The sequence below is a fragment of the Canis lupus genome, chromosome 16, assembly GCF_011100685.1.
Source record: "Canis lupus familiaris isolate Mischka breed German Shepherd chromosome 16, alternate assembly UU_Cfam_GSD_1.0, whole genome shotgun sequence".
In the NCBI taxonomy this organism is placed as follows: Eukaryota; Metazoa; Chordata; class Mammalia; order Carnivora; family Canidae; genus Canis; species Canis lupus.
In genome coordinates this window covers 48320440-48336050 of record NC_049237.1, presented here as the reverse complement: position 1 = coordinate 48336050, position 15611 = coordinate 48320440, and the positions used below count along the sequence as shown (strand labels likewise).

Sequence of the window (15611 nt, the reverse complement as noted above, 5' to 3'; positions counted from 1 at the left end):
CACGGGGATGCTCTTTGCCTCCCAAAGCATGTAGGCCAGAACTCCCACATTTCCAGCTTTGGTGTCATTTTGAGAAAAGTCAGGACTTTCTTTTCTTTCTTTTTTTTTTTTTAAAGACTATTTACTTATTCATGAGAGACACAGAGAGAGGCAGAGGCAGAGGCAGAGGGAGAAGCAGGCTCTCTGCAAGGAGCCCGATGCGGGACTCGATCCCAGGACCCCAGGATTATGACCTGAGCCAGACGCAGACGCTCAACGACTGAGCCACTTAGGCGTCCCAAGTCAGGACTTTCTAAAGACACTCCTGATTCTCCATGCAGGCTTCCGTTGACAGCAACACCGCTTTGCATCTGTAAAATCTGCTAGTGCACAATTCTGTCCTAATGCATCGGAAGGCACTTTATGACATCGTGCAGCGCGGGCAGGGACGCGCTTACCACTGGGACAATAAACGAGCCGGGAAGAGGGCGGCGCGGGCTCTCAGGAAATTTCCCTTTCCCCCTCCCTTAGCGCTGTAACCCTCCTGCTTGGTGTTGGATGTCGGCAGGAGGCCGGGTTTCTCTGCCCTTCCCGCAGGTGAGGGGCTCCTGGTGCCTCCTGGAGAGCCCCCTCCGGCTGCCTTTGCGGGGACGCCGTGCTCTTCGGGAGAGGATGCCAGGATCACAGTGTCATTGGCACTCCTGCCCCGGCGGCCGGCGGAAGGCCACCGACAGAGCCGAGGCCCGCACGCCTTGCCCTTAGCAGTGGACGTGACCTCAGCGACTCTCCAGTCCAGGCTCTGGTCAAGTGGCCACGGCAATGAATCGTGTGGGGCTGGGGGACAGTGACAGGTCCTCGCACTAGGACGTCCCTGGTCCTGCCCAGCTCGTGCCAGGGCCCCCTCTCCACCTGCACCTGTGCTCAGATGTGTGCCTGACTTGCTCCCCTCTGGCCTCCCGCGTGACACGTCGTCTTTGCCTGGGATCAGCATCTTTTCTGCGATACTGCTGAGATTTTTTTCTTTCCTGCCCACGGGTAGCGGACACTGGCTGGGGCTCAAGAACGATGGGAAAGGTCAAATGGCCATGGCATCCACGAGGACCGATCTGGCTTATTTCGAAATTTGAATTTGGTTTTAAGTCATAAAAGGACTATAAAAACCTTGCACTAAATAAGGAAAACTATCCCATTCGGGGGCCTAATCCCGGCCCCGTTCTGCTCGGCTTCTCTCCCTCATTACACTTGTATAATACAGTATGGTTTCTACTGAGTCTTTCCTTCCTGTTTTTACACTTATTCCTGCTTCACTGACTTTATTATCGGCAGAATTTTGCAGCATTTTTTTTAACACAGCCATAAATACTATTCAATTCAACAAATGCATACAAATGGTTTCCATTAGAATTTTAATCTACTCTCAAAATGAAAGAAAAGCTTAATATAAATCTTTTTAAATTACCAGAACATAAATTCAGACAGGGACAGCTCCACCTAGACTACACACAAGGGGTCACATCCTGCTGTCCTCACTCATAAATTAATTGAGGTCTCTCGCCACCGTAAACGAACAGTGCATCCCGGAAAGATCATATCTGTCAAGATTGCAGATTGGTTTCCCTCAGACTTCGTAAAAGTCACAGCTTACAATACCTTCATTATGCCGATGAGAATGGCTGTCTCCCCAACTCGAAAGATATAGGTGTTTTGTTCTGTTGGACCAAGATTTACAGAAAGCAATTTTCCTCCATGCAGGAGATAGGACAAACCTGCTGGAGGAAAAAAAAAAAATGTCATTTCACAACTTCTTCCATTCCATCACTTTTTTTACTGCTCGATGTAGATTCTCTCCCCAGTGCGAACGGGCTGGTGACATTTAATGGCTAAGTGAGGGAGTCGCCCGTGAGCGGAGGCCGCTCTGCGAGGGGCCAGGTGGCAGAGGCGGCGCTCCCTCTGTCCCCTCCCCGAGGCCGCCTGCCGATGCCCCCAGCATCCATCCACCAGCCCTCACACCAGCTTGGACACGAGAGCTCGTGGGAGTCTCGACAGGCTTTTGCAAACAGCGAAGCTGGCTCAGTTTCTCCCCACCGTCGCCGAGCCCAGGGACCGCGGCCCGCCCCTCTGTCCTTGGCCACCTTGGCCTTGGTACACTCTCTCCCGAGGACACCTGAAGGGCTTTTTTCCATTTCCTCATGTCATAACCTAATGCTGTTCGAGCAGAGCTCCTGCATATTAAATTGCCTTTTAGCCACCGGGAAGGGGGGCGCGTGATCTTCCGAGACAGGGCCCCTCATGTAAATGTATGACTGCTGGCACTCCCCCACCGAGGAGAAAGGTCAAGAGTAGCTTGGGGACCGGGGGTCAGCAAACCCCGGGAACCGTCACTCTTTCCAGCCACTTGGCTCTCCTTGAGTGGAGAGCCACCGTCCTGGGCTTCTGGCCCACAGCAGCCCCATCCCGGGCCTGTCACCGCCTGATCTCTGGGCCGTGGCCGGCGACAAGGCTGAGCAAGTCGGGGGCGGGGCGGGGGGGGGGGGGAGCGGCGGGCATGTGGAAGTGCTTTGGGTTCTGGGAGCTTCTCTGCACTTTGGGTGCCAGAGAGAAAGCAAAGGCAAAATGAAATCTCCGTCTCTAAACCTCCTGCCAAGGAGGAGAGCCCGGACCTGGGGGCAGCAATCGTGTTAGGGACGGGGTTTCCTACTGGGCAGCCACTTGGTGCTCCTGCCAGGGAGGGCCGGGTGGGGGACGCCTGGTGGCTCAGCTGGAATGCCCGGGTGGCGCAGCGGTTTGGTGCCTGCCCTCGGCCCAGGGCGTGATCCTGGAGTCCCGGGATCGAGTCCCACGTCGGGCTCCCTGCATGGAGCCTGCTTCTTCCTCTGCCTGTGTCTCTGCCTCTCTCTCTCTGTGTCTCTCATGAATAAATAAATAAAATCTTGAAAAAAAAAAAAAGGTCGGGTGGGGTGTCACCTCTACAGGCTGGTGAGGTTTCTGCAAGTCTTTCGACAAATGATGATCTCTATCCACATAAAGTGGCATAATAGCCTCTTCGCTTTACTGAGTGGCGCTGGCTGTTCAAGTGCTTATTTCTTGATTCTTAGCCCATTTGCCTTCCATTAGCAGTAATTCTGAGCCTGCAAAACTCCAATTACTAAGTGATAATAGAAATGCTGCTCTGCCTGGAATTCTCTGGAACGTGGGGTCCCGAGCCGCCCGGGTTCCGTGCACGGCCACGCTACGATTGTAGGTTCGCCCCGAGAGCGAGACATCTGGCCAAGCCCTGGGCGGAAGGCCCCGGGGTGGGGGTGGTGGAGGAGGGGGGTTCACAGCAGGTGCCTGCACCTCGGGGCCTAGGAAGCTGCGTGAAGCAGGAGAGGTGCGGCTGACACAGTCCGAGGCACTCAGAGCAGTGGCCTCTGGAGGAACCAGGCGTGAAGCAAGATGCTGAACGTGTGCTTCTCTGAATTCCTGAGTTGGGGGCAGGGGTGTCCCGGGAGTGAGTGATTGATGAGAAAGACAGAGCCAGGCTGGGGGGAGGCAGGGTGATAAATGGGGGAGCGGGCAGCTCAGAACTTCACCCAAACTGGGGAGACATTTCACCCTCTCTGTGGCCCCGGTGACCACACATGGAGGAGGGTGGCTGGTTTTGTTTTTGTTCTTTATTGTGATAAAACACACATAACATACTTTATCATCTTAATCATTTCCGAGCATGTAGGTCAGTGGTACGCTCACAACCCTGACTCCCATCTCCAGAACCTTTTCATCTTGGAAAACCGAAATTCTCTATTTAACAGCTCCTGATTCTCCCCCCACCCCCCGCAGTCCCTGGTAACCACTTTCTACTTCCTGTCGCTATGGATTTTAAGAGACCTTGTATAAGGGCAATCATACGGTGTGTGTCTCCTGGTGACTGGCTTGCTTCACTTAGCCAAATACTCCCGAGGTTCATCCACATTGTAACGTGCATCAGGATAGCCTTCCTTTTTTAGGGCTGAATAATATTCCACTATATATGTATGTATATATGCAGAATATTTTACACTTTGTTTATTTGTAGATGGCCTCTTGGGTGGATTCCATTTCTTGGCCATTGCACATGGCTCTCCTGTATCGAGGACACACATCAGACATTACAGCAGCACCCAGGTGGGTCCATCTGCCCCATCCAGCTCCTCCTAAAAAATTGGCCACTCTCTTCTCCTAAGATTTCCTGTCCTTGACACCTAGCTCCCTACACTCTGATCAGCGTTGTCCTGGCTTCTTACTTTCCAAGACTCCTCTCCCTCCAAATGTCTTCATTTTGCTCTCCTTCTGGCCTTCAAGAATACCTCTTTTTTTTTTTCCATTTCTTTCTCAGCCTCAAAACTACCCACCACCCTTAGCTTGTTTCACCACCAAGTCCTTCTGCTGAATTTCACCAAGCACTAGGCTTTCCTCTCCCAAGATTTTCCTCAAATGATCTCAACTGCAAGATCCTCTTCTAAATATACTAGAAAGGTTAGACTTGTCTAACTTTTATCTATTTCATACCCAGGGACAAACGGATCCCAACAGACAAAAAGAAAATAGAATTTCTGGTGACCCTGATATTTATTTTGGTGATTTGGGGATTTCTTTTCAGAAATTTGTAAACCTTATCCCCCTTAGAAGAGTCATAACTCATGATGACTGCCATCCTGCAAAAACATGGAGGCTTTCTCACCTGAGCAAACTTCATCTAAACCTGTGTCCTCCCTAACAATAAAAAGTAGCAAAGTGAGGAGCATGTGGGTTTCTCTCCCACCCCTCTGAACTTTTCTGAGCAGCTTCTGGCTCAAATTGCTCACTGTGGCACCAGCCACATTTTTTTTTTTTTCAGATTTTTCTTTTCTTTTCTTTTCTTTTAATTAGCAGACTTTAGTTTTTAGAGCAGTTTTAAGTTTACAGGAAGTTCCCACATTCTCCCCTGAGTTTTCTACCCCACACCCCCAGAAATTCTATTATTAACATCTTGCATTAGTGTGGTGCATCTGTTACAACTGATGATCGAATACTGATACGTTAGTATGAACTGAAGCCTAGAGGTTGCGTCAGGGTTCACTCTGTGTTGTACGTGCCATGTGTTGTGACGTATGTATAATGACATGTGTCCCACATTATGCCACGGAATAGTTTCGCGGCCCTGAAAATCAGCCGTGCTCCATATATTCATGCCTCCCTCCCCCTGAAGCCCTGACACCAGGCAAATTTAAAATCACTTTGGACCAATTTTCATGAGACTTGCCACTGAGAGTCTCTGATATGTTTGGCCTCATGTGTCCTTGCTCAAATCCGAAGGAAGGGAGGGAGCATTGATAGGACGCAGTGAACTCTAGTTCTGCCTGAGAGGCCACACACCGGGAGACTGGAGCAGAGGGCTGACTTACAAAACCTTTCTTCTGTGTCATTGTGCAAAAGATTTTTAATTGCAAAAAAAAGAGGGGGTATGTATTCTTCTGACACACTGTTCCAAAACAATACAAGGAAATAAATGTTCGTTAAGTGGGAAATGATTGTATTTAAGTTACTAGATGATCTGTTTTTTGTTTTGTTTTGTTTTCTCTGTATAGTTCTCAGTCGTGGTCAGCTCTCTCCGTGCCTTCCTGGGACTTCCTGGGTCCCGAGTCCAAGCCCTGCTGGTTTCTTTCCCCTGAGCGGCAGCTCCATGACACCCTGGCAGGTGTCTCTACCCTGCTACCTTGGGACCAGACCCAGCTCTGGGCCCCAACAAGTTGGGGGTTTACCCTGCCCACTCTCAGTCCTGGCGATCATGTTACCATGGCTCTCCTTCCCATCCATCATTACTGAAACCCAATGACTGGGAGCCCTCACTTACTACCTGATTCTGACTCTGGGGCTGGCCCTGTCTCCAAAGCTGTAGCTGACCTGTCCCCCCCACCACCTACCACCCCCAGCTGTCCCACTCCAGGACAGGATCACAGGCCAGGGTCCAGAACGTCAGTCTGGCTCTGCTGTAACTGGCCTGACCACAATCAGCCCTGCTCTAAGATAAGAAAGCCTCTGAGGAACACGGCAGGGGCATCCTTCATAGAGAAACCATAGGACGGTACTCCCAGGAGCTGCACGATGCCAAGCGGACGCCAAGCAGCCACCGAGGGTGGAATCACAAATGCCTCTCTGGGAAACACATTGTATGTGACAAGCAGAATCCATTTACACCACCCCTCCCACTGTGGTTTCTCCCCTCAGCCCTTACAGGTGGAAAAGAGAGTCTGCCTGAATTACAGAGAGCGGGTCTGACCAAGACTTCCAGAGGCAAGTTCATCCCTTCACTCCATTAGTCATATAATACCTATTCAGAACTGCTCCCCACCCAGGCACCTAGTGCCTGTTCTTGGCACTAGGGAGTCAACAGAGCATAAGAGAGACTTGGCTCCCATCTTGGGGGGAGACAAGGAGAAAACAAAAACATAAACAGAATAGTGACGGTGGAAGGCAACTGGGTGTCCTAATAGAGACCGGGGCCCAGGGGCTGCTGGGAGGGCAGGGAGTCAAGGTAGGCATCTCGGAGGAGGAGGATCTAGAGAAGTGTGGAGATGGGAAGGGCCAGGGAGGGAGCTCCCGTCCAGGAAGGAGAAATATTAAGTGCAGTAGCCTTGACCTACCTGAGAAAAAGTGCTCAAGAAACAAAGCAGCTGGGAGACCTGGTGGCTCAGTCGGTGCCTTTGGCTCAGGTCATGACCCCGGGGTCCTGGGATGAAGCCCCACAGCAGGGTTCTGCTTCTCCCTCTCCCTCTGCCTCTCCTTCTCCACCACGGTGTGCTCTCGCTTACTCTCTCAGTCTCAATTAAATAACATCTTTTAAAAAATAGAAAAGAAAAAGAAATGAAACAGCAAGGTTGGAGCATCCAGAACAGGAGGGTAGAGAGGAGGCTGGATCTCCCCCGTGGTGGAAAGCCACAGTGTGGTGCCCTCATGCCCGCTTGAGCTGCAGACCCAGCTTCACCCCACGGTACTTAGCCCTGTGACCCCGTCGGGGCACTGGCCTCCAAGGCGGGACGCCTGTGTTCTGGTCCCGATTCTACCTCTCAGGCTGTGGAAGCCTGGGTAAGCCCCTTAACTGCACACCCCTCATCCACAGAGAAAAACCACAAGACCAGCTGGCTGTAAACTCTAATATTCTCCAGGGTCTCTAACATCCTCCGGGGGCTCTAACATTCTCCGGGGTCAGCTGCACCATGCTGCCCACCCACCAATGCGACTCGCAAACAGCACCTGGGCTCCTGATGTGGAGGCGCCGAGCTTGCATTTTAAGAGCCCAGGATCTTCCGTACAAACCCTGCTGCCATTCCTGAGACAGTGGAACCCTGCCAACCCTAGTCCAGGGACTAACAACTCACTTGGCCGGTGAGTGGTGTCACCGTGGTGTCCAAGAGAGGACAGGCAGGACGCCCACTCCTAGACAATGAGCCTCTTCAGAGTCCTGACTGAGCAGGGCTCTAAATGGAAACATCACCCCAGTTGAGCCGAGTGATGGCTCTAAAGCAAGTTGGCAGTACATCGGATGGCAGGGAACGGGGCTGCCTGCGCCCGAGGTTCCAGCTGACTCCCTAACTGGCCGCAGCACCTTGAGGGCCCGAAGCACCCAGTTTGCCGGCACCGCCACTGGGGCTGAAACAACTAATCCTTTCCTCAATTAAACTGGGCTCCCACGCTTCTCATCTGCTCTGGCCTCGAGACCCACATCCAGGCTGCAAACCCGGGGAGCCCAGGCTTCCACCTGCTTGGCCTGGGCGCCCTGCACCCCCCTACCTACACCGCAGGGGACCAGCTTAACCCGAGTGTCCCGTGCTGGGGGAGGCCCACCCCACAGCCAGTCCTTCCTGTAGCCACTCCTCTAGCACCCAGTGAGAAGGCCCCAGCTGCTCTGAAATCAGGGTGCCCCTGGGTTTGATAAAGAGCCCAGGACACCTGGGTGGCTCAGTTTAGCACCTGCCTTCGGCCCAGGGTGTGACCCCAGGGTCCTGGGATCGAGTCCCGCATCGGGCTCCCTGCAGGGAGCCTGCTTCTCCCTTTGCCTCTCTCTGTGTCTCTCATGAATAAATAAATAAAAGCTTAAAAACTATATTAGTAGTGGCTCCATCAAAATATGCCAGGCAGCACAGGGCTGGATTCGTGCGCATGTGTACTTCTGCACGGCACTTTGCTGGAAGGCAGACTGGACCTTCCACCTGCCCTGGGTGTGACGTGGGGCCAGCCTGCCACGCACGGTCAGCATCCCGGGGATGTGGTACAGGGAGGTGATCCGACACGGAGACCTGGGCATTGGACTGTGGGATCTGCACCATGCCCTTCCCCAGCCCCTGCTTCCCTCTCAGAAGCCAGTGCTTTCCCCTGGGGGAGGTCAGGTGGGGACCCTGAATCCGCTCCCTGCTCCCCTCCGTTTCTGACTCCTCCAATAGTACGAAGGAATCGAGGTCACAAAACATGCTGAGAACACGCTCAGTGTGGAGTTTCTTCCAAGTAATACTTTTCTGATTCATTTCATTAAGAAATTAAATAGTTGATCCATTTGAACTCTCATTAATAGATATTAAATGTTGCTTGTTATAAAAATGCTAATAAATCATTAGGTTTTTTAAAAATTAACCACCAAATGGCTAACAAATTAAATTTGAATAATTAAGTCTGATATTCCTAGAGAGGGATCACAGGGGGTGGTACATTAGAGAACCTGTTTTTTATTTTGCTTGGTTTTTAAACAAAAGGAGTCCGTGCTGACTGCTGGCTGGTGGCTCCCTGGCCCCCTTCCAGAAGGCCATGAGCATCTGCGAGGCAGCTGCCTGGGCGGGGACTGCAGTTTGCAGGGTGGCAGGGCTACCTGGGCTGCCGGGCCGCGTCCGTGACCTCGGCCTCATTAGTCCTCGCTCTAACCAGCCGCGCTAATCAGCGCCGACACGTGTTGTTCAAGTGTTGATGGCTGTGTTGCTTATCGCCTCTTCTCGGGCTGCCAGAGATAATTAAAAGCTCCAACTCTACTATGAAGATGGCCAATCAGCCTCATCTGCAGTTAGAAAGAACAACTCAGTGAAAAGGAAGTAGGAAAGAAGGCCCCACCAGGCGGACCGAGTTTTCATTAGAACTCAGAGCCCGTCTTGCCAACAGCCTGCCTGGGTGGCTGATGTGCCACCGCTGAACACTCCATCCTCTTAAAATATAACGCGGTTACTTGATTCATTCACTGTCTTTTATTAACATTTTAACACAGGGGCATTAAATAAGAAGAGAGTCTGTGATATTCTAATTTGCGAAACCATAACGGACTGTTTCATTTGTTCATCTGCAGCAAGCCAAGCTAGCCTGTATGTATCTATATCTATATATAGACGTACATATATATAGGTTTGGTCTCTTTTTTCTTAAAGTGAAGACATTCATCATACCTTGCACACTCACTATGATATTAGGGGAGATAAAATTACAGGTGAAGGGGGAATGATAAACCCTTTAAAAAAAATCTCAGGCCACATCACCAGGCCACGAAGCACATAAATACAAAGGGGCAGAGCCGACAGTGAACAGACAGCTCCAAGTGCCCGTCAGGCTGGCACCACACTTGTCGAGGGCAGTGGTTCTCAAAGCATGGTCCCTCAGGCTCTTTCAGGGATTCCACATGGTCAAAACTACTTTCATTAAACTACTGAAATGAAATGTGATTTGCCCTTTTCATTGTGTTGATATTTGCATGGATGACAAAGCAAGTGGTGGGTAAAGTGTTGCTGAATCAAGGTGGAGCACCAACTTGTGCTAGTACCATTTACCACTACACACTGGGGGCAAAAGAGAAGAAAACAGACCCATTTCACTTAAAAATGTCCTTGGTGAAGCCTGAAAAAGGCTTGTATTAAATCTTAATTGTATTAAATCTTAACCCTTGAGTCGTTCTAACATTCCCTGGATGAGATGGGGGAACAGACACAAAGCGCCCATAGTGCATACCCAAGTACTCCAGAAAGAGCACTTGCTCAGTTGTTTGAGTTGCAACCCAAACTAGCTTCTTGGCTCATGAAACATGTTCACCAGAAAGAAAGACTAAGAGACTGTGGTTACTCAGGTTTGGGTACATGGCAAACCTTTTCTTGAAAATGAACAAAGTAAGCCTATCACTTCAAGGAAAATGAACTGATAAAACTCAAGCTTTCAAGATAAAAGAGTCTTAGAAAACTTGCCACGGTGAGGTTGACAGTTCCCCAATGCTTAAAGGACTTTTCTAATGAGATCTGCTGTGATATTTATAGAAATGTGATTTGGGGATACTGTATAATGAAATGCGGTCAGCACTTGGAAGAGCTATGTAGCACAGTGAACCGGCATTCTCCAAATGACCAATGTTGTATCACGCAAGGGTAAAATATCAATTCAACGTCAAAAGTAAACCACTGGATTTTACTGTAAGATAATAGGAAATGTTCACTGATGCGGTTTCGGATTTCACATAGCAACTCATCTTAAAGAAAGTACCATTTATCAAGTCATGGTGTGGTATCCAAGAATATTTACAATTTTCTGAAAAGGCTATTAAAATACTCCTCCCTTTCCCAGCTATATAGCTGCAAGTAGCCAGATGTTCTTCACATACTTCAGCTAAAATATCCCCCAGACAACAAGTACTCAGAAACGAGAATCTATTTTCTGTTAAAACTTATTTAAAAAGAGTTGTAAGACAATGCTTACAATTTAACATTCTCATTAAATATCTTTCATTGTTTCGGAAAATGGTTATTTTTCAAAGACATATTTATGTTAACATGTAAAGGGTTTATTACTGTTACTTGAAATGAATTGAAACATTAAAAAAAATGTGTTTGAATCTCTAACGTGGTACATATTGATAGCTATAACCTACATAGATAGAAGTGCTTTGGAGTAAATTTCTTTTAAAAACAAGGAATATTTTTATTTTCTTCCCTTCTGATAAGAACTCTTAAAATTTACTTTCTTTGCAACTTTCCTATATATCATACAGCAGTGTTACCTGTGGTCATTAGGCTACACATTATATCCTTAGTACTTATTTATCTTGCCCAATAGTTTTTGTTTTTTTTTTTTAATCTTGCCTGATAATTTTTAAGAGTAGCAAGTCCCATGTGGGGCTCCCGGCACGGAGCCTGCTTCTCCCTCTGCCTGTGTCTCTGCCTCTCTCTCTCTCTCCTTCTCATAAATAAATAAAATCTTTTAAAAAATAAAATAAAAATTTAAAAAAGCCTAGCCCTTGCTGACCTCACTGAGCAGCTAGCCAAGGTCCCCGTACGCTTACGTCTGGATCTCTTCGGACGCGAGAGGATGACCTAGGGGCTGGGCCGCCGGGGGTCAGGGGTGGAGAGCGCGGGCGCGGCTGACACCTGCTGATCCGGAGGCCGTGGGGGGCGGCCGTGCCGCACGCCGCTGTGCAGAGAAGTGAAGTCCCAGAGCAACAGACCCATGAGAAACGTGGGCCAAATGGCACTATTAACGATACCAAAGATGTAACAGTTTTCATTAACAAAAGTTCGAAAATAACCCGTGCAGCAGCGGGCGTTCTGTAGTGATGGAAGATCTCAAAAAGGCCAAGACATCCTGTAATCAGATGGGTCTAAGTGGAAACATCATCTCTGGGTGTTCCGCCCGGAGTGTGTATTATGGCCAAGTCCCTAATTCAAAACCATATGTAAGAATGCTTTATCTGAGACACTGAAGTTAAAAATAAGACATTTAAATAGTAATCTCCGTTCTCTCTCGAAAGATAAATGTGCCCATTAACCCTGGATGCTAACAGGAGGATTTCTTACGCTCTCTTTGACTATTTTTTTTTCCCCAAGACCTTCACGAGGAAATCAGTACAGAAAAAAATAATTTAGGAAGTTGGCTCCTGATCAGCTACTTCACTGAATTAAAGTGCAATCAGGCTCATGACTTTGAAAAAGAAATATTAAGCATGCGTATCACATAACTCTGTGAGGTGCGGTGCAAACACGCAGGTGGGATGGGAAGCGGTGGGGCACAAAGGTACACAAGACACAACACCTGCTCTTGTGGAGTTACTCATCTAGTTGGAGCAGGAAGAGAGCAACTTGAAAAGTTAAATGAAGTGTTTCAATAACAGTTCTAGACAGTAGAAGAGATGTCATAAAACAGTGCACGATTCATTGCCAAAAAGATTGTTGCTGACAATAACTGCTGCAGGATTTCAAAGAAAAAGGTCGTTTTGAGCTGAGAAAGGCCTGGGGAGACTTTACTGAGAAGGCAGGATTGCAGCTCAATGTGAGAGACGTAGAGGAGGCTGTGGGTGGGTAAAGGAGGCACATTATGAGCCTCTTAGAAAGACTTTTTAAAAAATGTATATATATATAGAGAGAGAGAGACAGAGACATATACATATATATAAATATAAATACACTCTTCCAGGATGTTTAGGTGACTAGTCTAGGAAGGGAGGCATTCAGGGACCCAGGTGGATGGTGCCTGGTTGTAAAGAAATACTGGGACATTCAAAAGAAAATTTGGCCAAAAGCCAGAAACAATACAAATGTCCAACAAATGAATGCACAAAATATGGTGTATGGTGGAATATTATTCAGCCTTCAAAAGGAAGGTTCTGACACACACTACAACATGGACAAATGCTGAAGGCATTATTGGCTAAAGGAAATAAGCCAGTCACAAAGAAAAAATTCTGTATGACTCCACTTTGATGACATACCTAAGGGAGTTGAATTCACAAAGACAGAGAGTAGAATGATGGTTGCCAGGGGCTGAGAGGAGGGAGGAATGGGGTTAGCTGGTTAATGGGGACAGAACTTCAGTGTTGCAAAAGGAAAAGAGTTCTGCAGATGGAGGGTGGTGTTTGTTGCCAGACACGAATGTACTTAAAACAGTGAACTGTACACTTTAAAATGGTGAAGATGGTAACTTTTATGTGCATTATACATTAAGAAGTCTATTTAAAAGTGGAAAGAGAGAACAGCAGCAAGCAAAGGTACAGACTGGGGCTCAAGGGGCACAGAGTGAGAGAGAAGAGACTTGGCAGTTGGCCACCACAAGCAAGGGCAGCACCTTTCCCAGGCTCTAGACCCATAAGCCCCATCGGCTCCACCTAGGAATTCAACTGAGTGGTGAGCAAGTGGTACAGAGAACCCCTCTCCCAATTTTCTTTGGAAATATTGAACTCAATTTAATGAAGGGCCTTTAAAATCTCTTAAAATTTCTGACCTTGGAAATGGACACCTGCAGACATTCACCTCCGCCCCCTGCCTGTTCCCCACTAGCCTTTACACAGAGGATGTGGACACTAAAAGTAGACAATTCAATCCCAGAGAAAGTGCAGGTGGCCTCTGCAGGGCACCAGCACACGGACAGTGTTTTATTAAGCTTAGCAAAGAGGTAGGCAGAGCCAGCTCGGCATGATGGCTCCATCCGTCCGCACTATGCACCTGTTGGGGCTGCGGCCTGTCAGGGTCCTGAGTGGCTCCTCAATAAGGTCAATGTTCTGTATTTGAGAGTCACCACATGACAAACCTGACCGGCTGGAAGTTGGACTGACCTTGGGTACCTCTGTCTTCTTGTGGATCCATCTCATCAAACAACATAATGAAGATGTCTCAGAGTATAAAAGAAGAAATGGGTTGGAATAAACTTTGGCAATACTAATCTAGTATGCTCCATAAAGTCATTATAGCAGTTCCTTTGGATTCACCAATAATTTGAGCTAAACGAGAGAGAAAAAAATTTTGTATGAATGTATGTCAAGTCAGCATTTTGTGTTTCTCATCATTACATGAAAAAAATAAAAATATTTCTATATTCTTCAGATTGTGTATATTGGGGACAAGGTGTAGAAAATGTCAATCCTGAGGCTCATTATGATAATTATTTCAATGTGGAAGTTGCCATCTGGTAACAAGGGCCAGTGGTAATTAAGGACACATTGATAAGAAAACTCTTTAGGAGATAGATTTTTTTTTTTCAATCACTGCTTAAGGATTTACTCCTTTTATCAACTCTTAATTTCTACTCAAAATAGTCTGTAGTGGATCAGGGTGTAGAACTACTTTATTTCTTAAAACGCATACTTTTTTCTTCTAGAGGAGCCATTTTGGTAAGTCAGAAAGTAATGACAAATCCAATTATCAGACCAAAAAAATAAAAAATAAAAAGTTGGCAAAACTGAGCTTTACAAAAGAACAATTCTATTACCTAGCCATCTAGGTCACCTCTAGCTGAAAACTAGGAAGCAACAGAGAATCCACCTGATGCACAGCAGACATTCAATAATTATTTGGAGATGCATATACTCTCACGGTGAAATGGCTTGAGATCCCTCCAACAGTTACAAAGGGGAAATTGGGCTAGCTCTAGGTCTTTTCAGAATTCATGGGAACCCATCAGTTGGTCTAAACGTGACAAGGTTTTTCCTGTAAATGTGATCCTGGATCCCAAATGCCCTGGGCCTGGGGATCTTTTGCCTGCCCCCACGAACGGTGGCCTGTAATTCTATACTCATCAGGGGACGCTGGCCCCTTGAGCTCTGGTCCTCCCACCGAGTCTTAGGCAAGGTCTCCTGGCTAATGACTTGCCGAAACTGCCATTTTTTAAGTGGCCTACTTCAAAAACAGAAACAACTGAGTATTAAACCTTCTTACCAGTGTCACAAATAGAACTACCTCCTCTGCATCCTTGGGCCCTTCTGCAACCATCTATTCTTGGACCTAAATATTTTTCATCGGCAGGTGGATAAGGATGTTGGAAGATCTGAAATTACGCCTGGCCCACGGGAAGTTTAGATCACTGGTCGTACAAGCCTACGTTTTTATTCAAGCTCCTTTCAGTTTTTATTTTCTTCATTTGTAATTTAGGAAGAGATGAAAGATGGCTAATACATGGGTCTAGTTGGGCTTCGGGAGTCTTTAAGGACAGATTTGTAAAAACAAAATAAAACAAAAAAAAAAACAAAAAGAAGAAACGCATAAAATGTGTCAGGGAAATGGAGTTCCTATCATTTCACTCACAAATTTTGCCTTTTAAATGTAGTTCTCCTGCCAACAGTTCAGTGAAAGATGGTTTCCTTATTGTCATTTATTAGCCGTGACAGGTAGCAACACTGCTCTCAGATAGAGTCTCCCTTTGCCACAATTATCTAGTAATGCCTGCAAGGCAGACGACTGCTCAAAACTCCTTCCTTCTGGAATGCTGCTCCCAAAGGCAACAGTTCAAAGCAAACCTCTATTAACTGGAACACTGGCTTCTGCAAAATCCTCTGGACAGGAAGATCCCACCACTCCTGTAGCGATACCAGAAACTAAGACATGATTGCCTACACGCCAGTCCCAGAAAATCAAGTTCAGCAACCGCTCTGTACATGGAAGCCCCAGATACCCGCACGGCGAGGATCACCACCGCCACATCAAGCACCCAACCACAGGCTGTCGGTAGAGGTGCTTCCTTCTCAGCAAGGATCTTTCCATTAACCTCCTCCCAACAGGGAAAAGAATACCCCCCCCCCGATAAAATTCAATATAACCAATGGAATAGAATGTAAGATGGTACCAACATGAAATAAATGAGATGCACTACTGGCTTATTAGCCCCTAGACGTATTTACAAACGTGACATCAAAATTA

At 47.6% G+C, this 15611-nt stretch overlaps 1 long non-coding RNA gene and 1 pseudogene across 1 annotated transcript; one reads left to right on the top strand and one right to left on the bottom strand.

Annotated features, from left to right (window-relative positions):
* Nucleotides 1–1368: 1368 nt before the first annotated feature.
* Nucleotides 1369–11097, bottom strand: LOC119874668. The gene is made up of 2 exons (XR_005371654.1): nt 6621–11097; nt 1369–1748 (listed from the first exon to the last, which is right to left on the bottom strand). It is a non-coding gene; the product is annotated as an uncharacterized LOC119874668 (long non-coding RNA).
* A 2300-nt stretch (nt 11098–13397) lies between these two features.
* Nucleotides 13398–13625, top strand: LOC119874728 (annotated as a pseudogene).
* Nucleotides 13626–15611: the final 1986 nt, after the last annotated feature.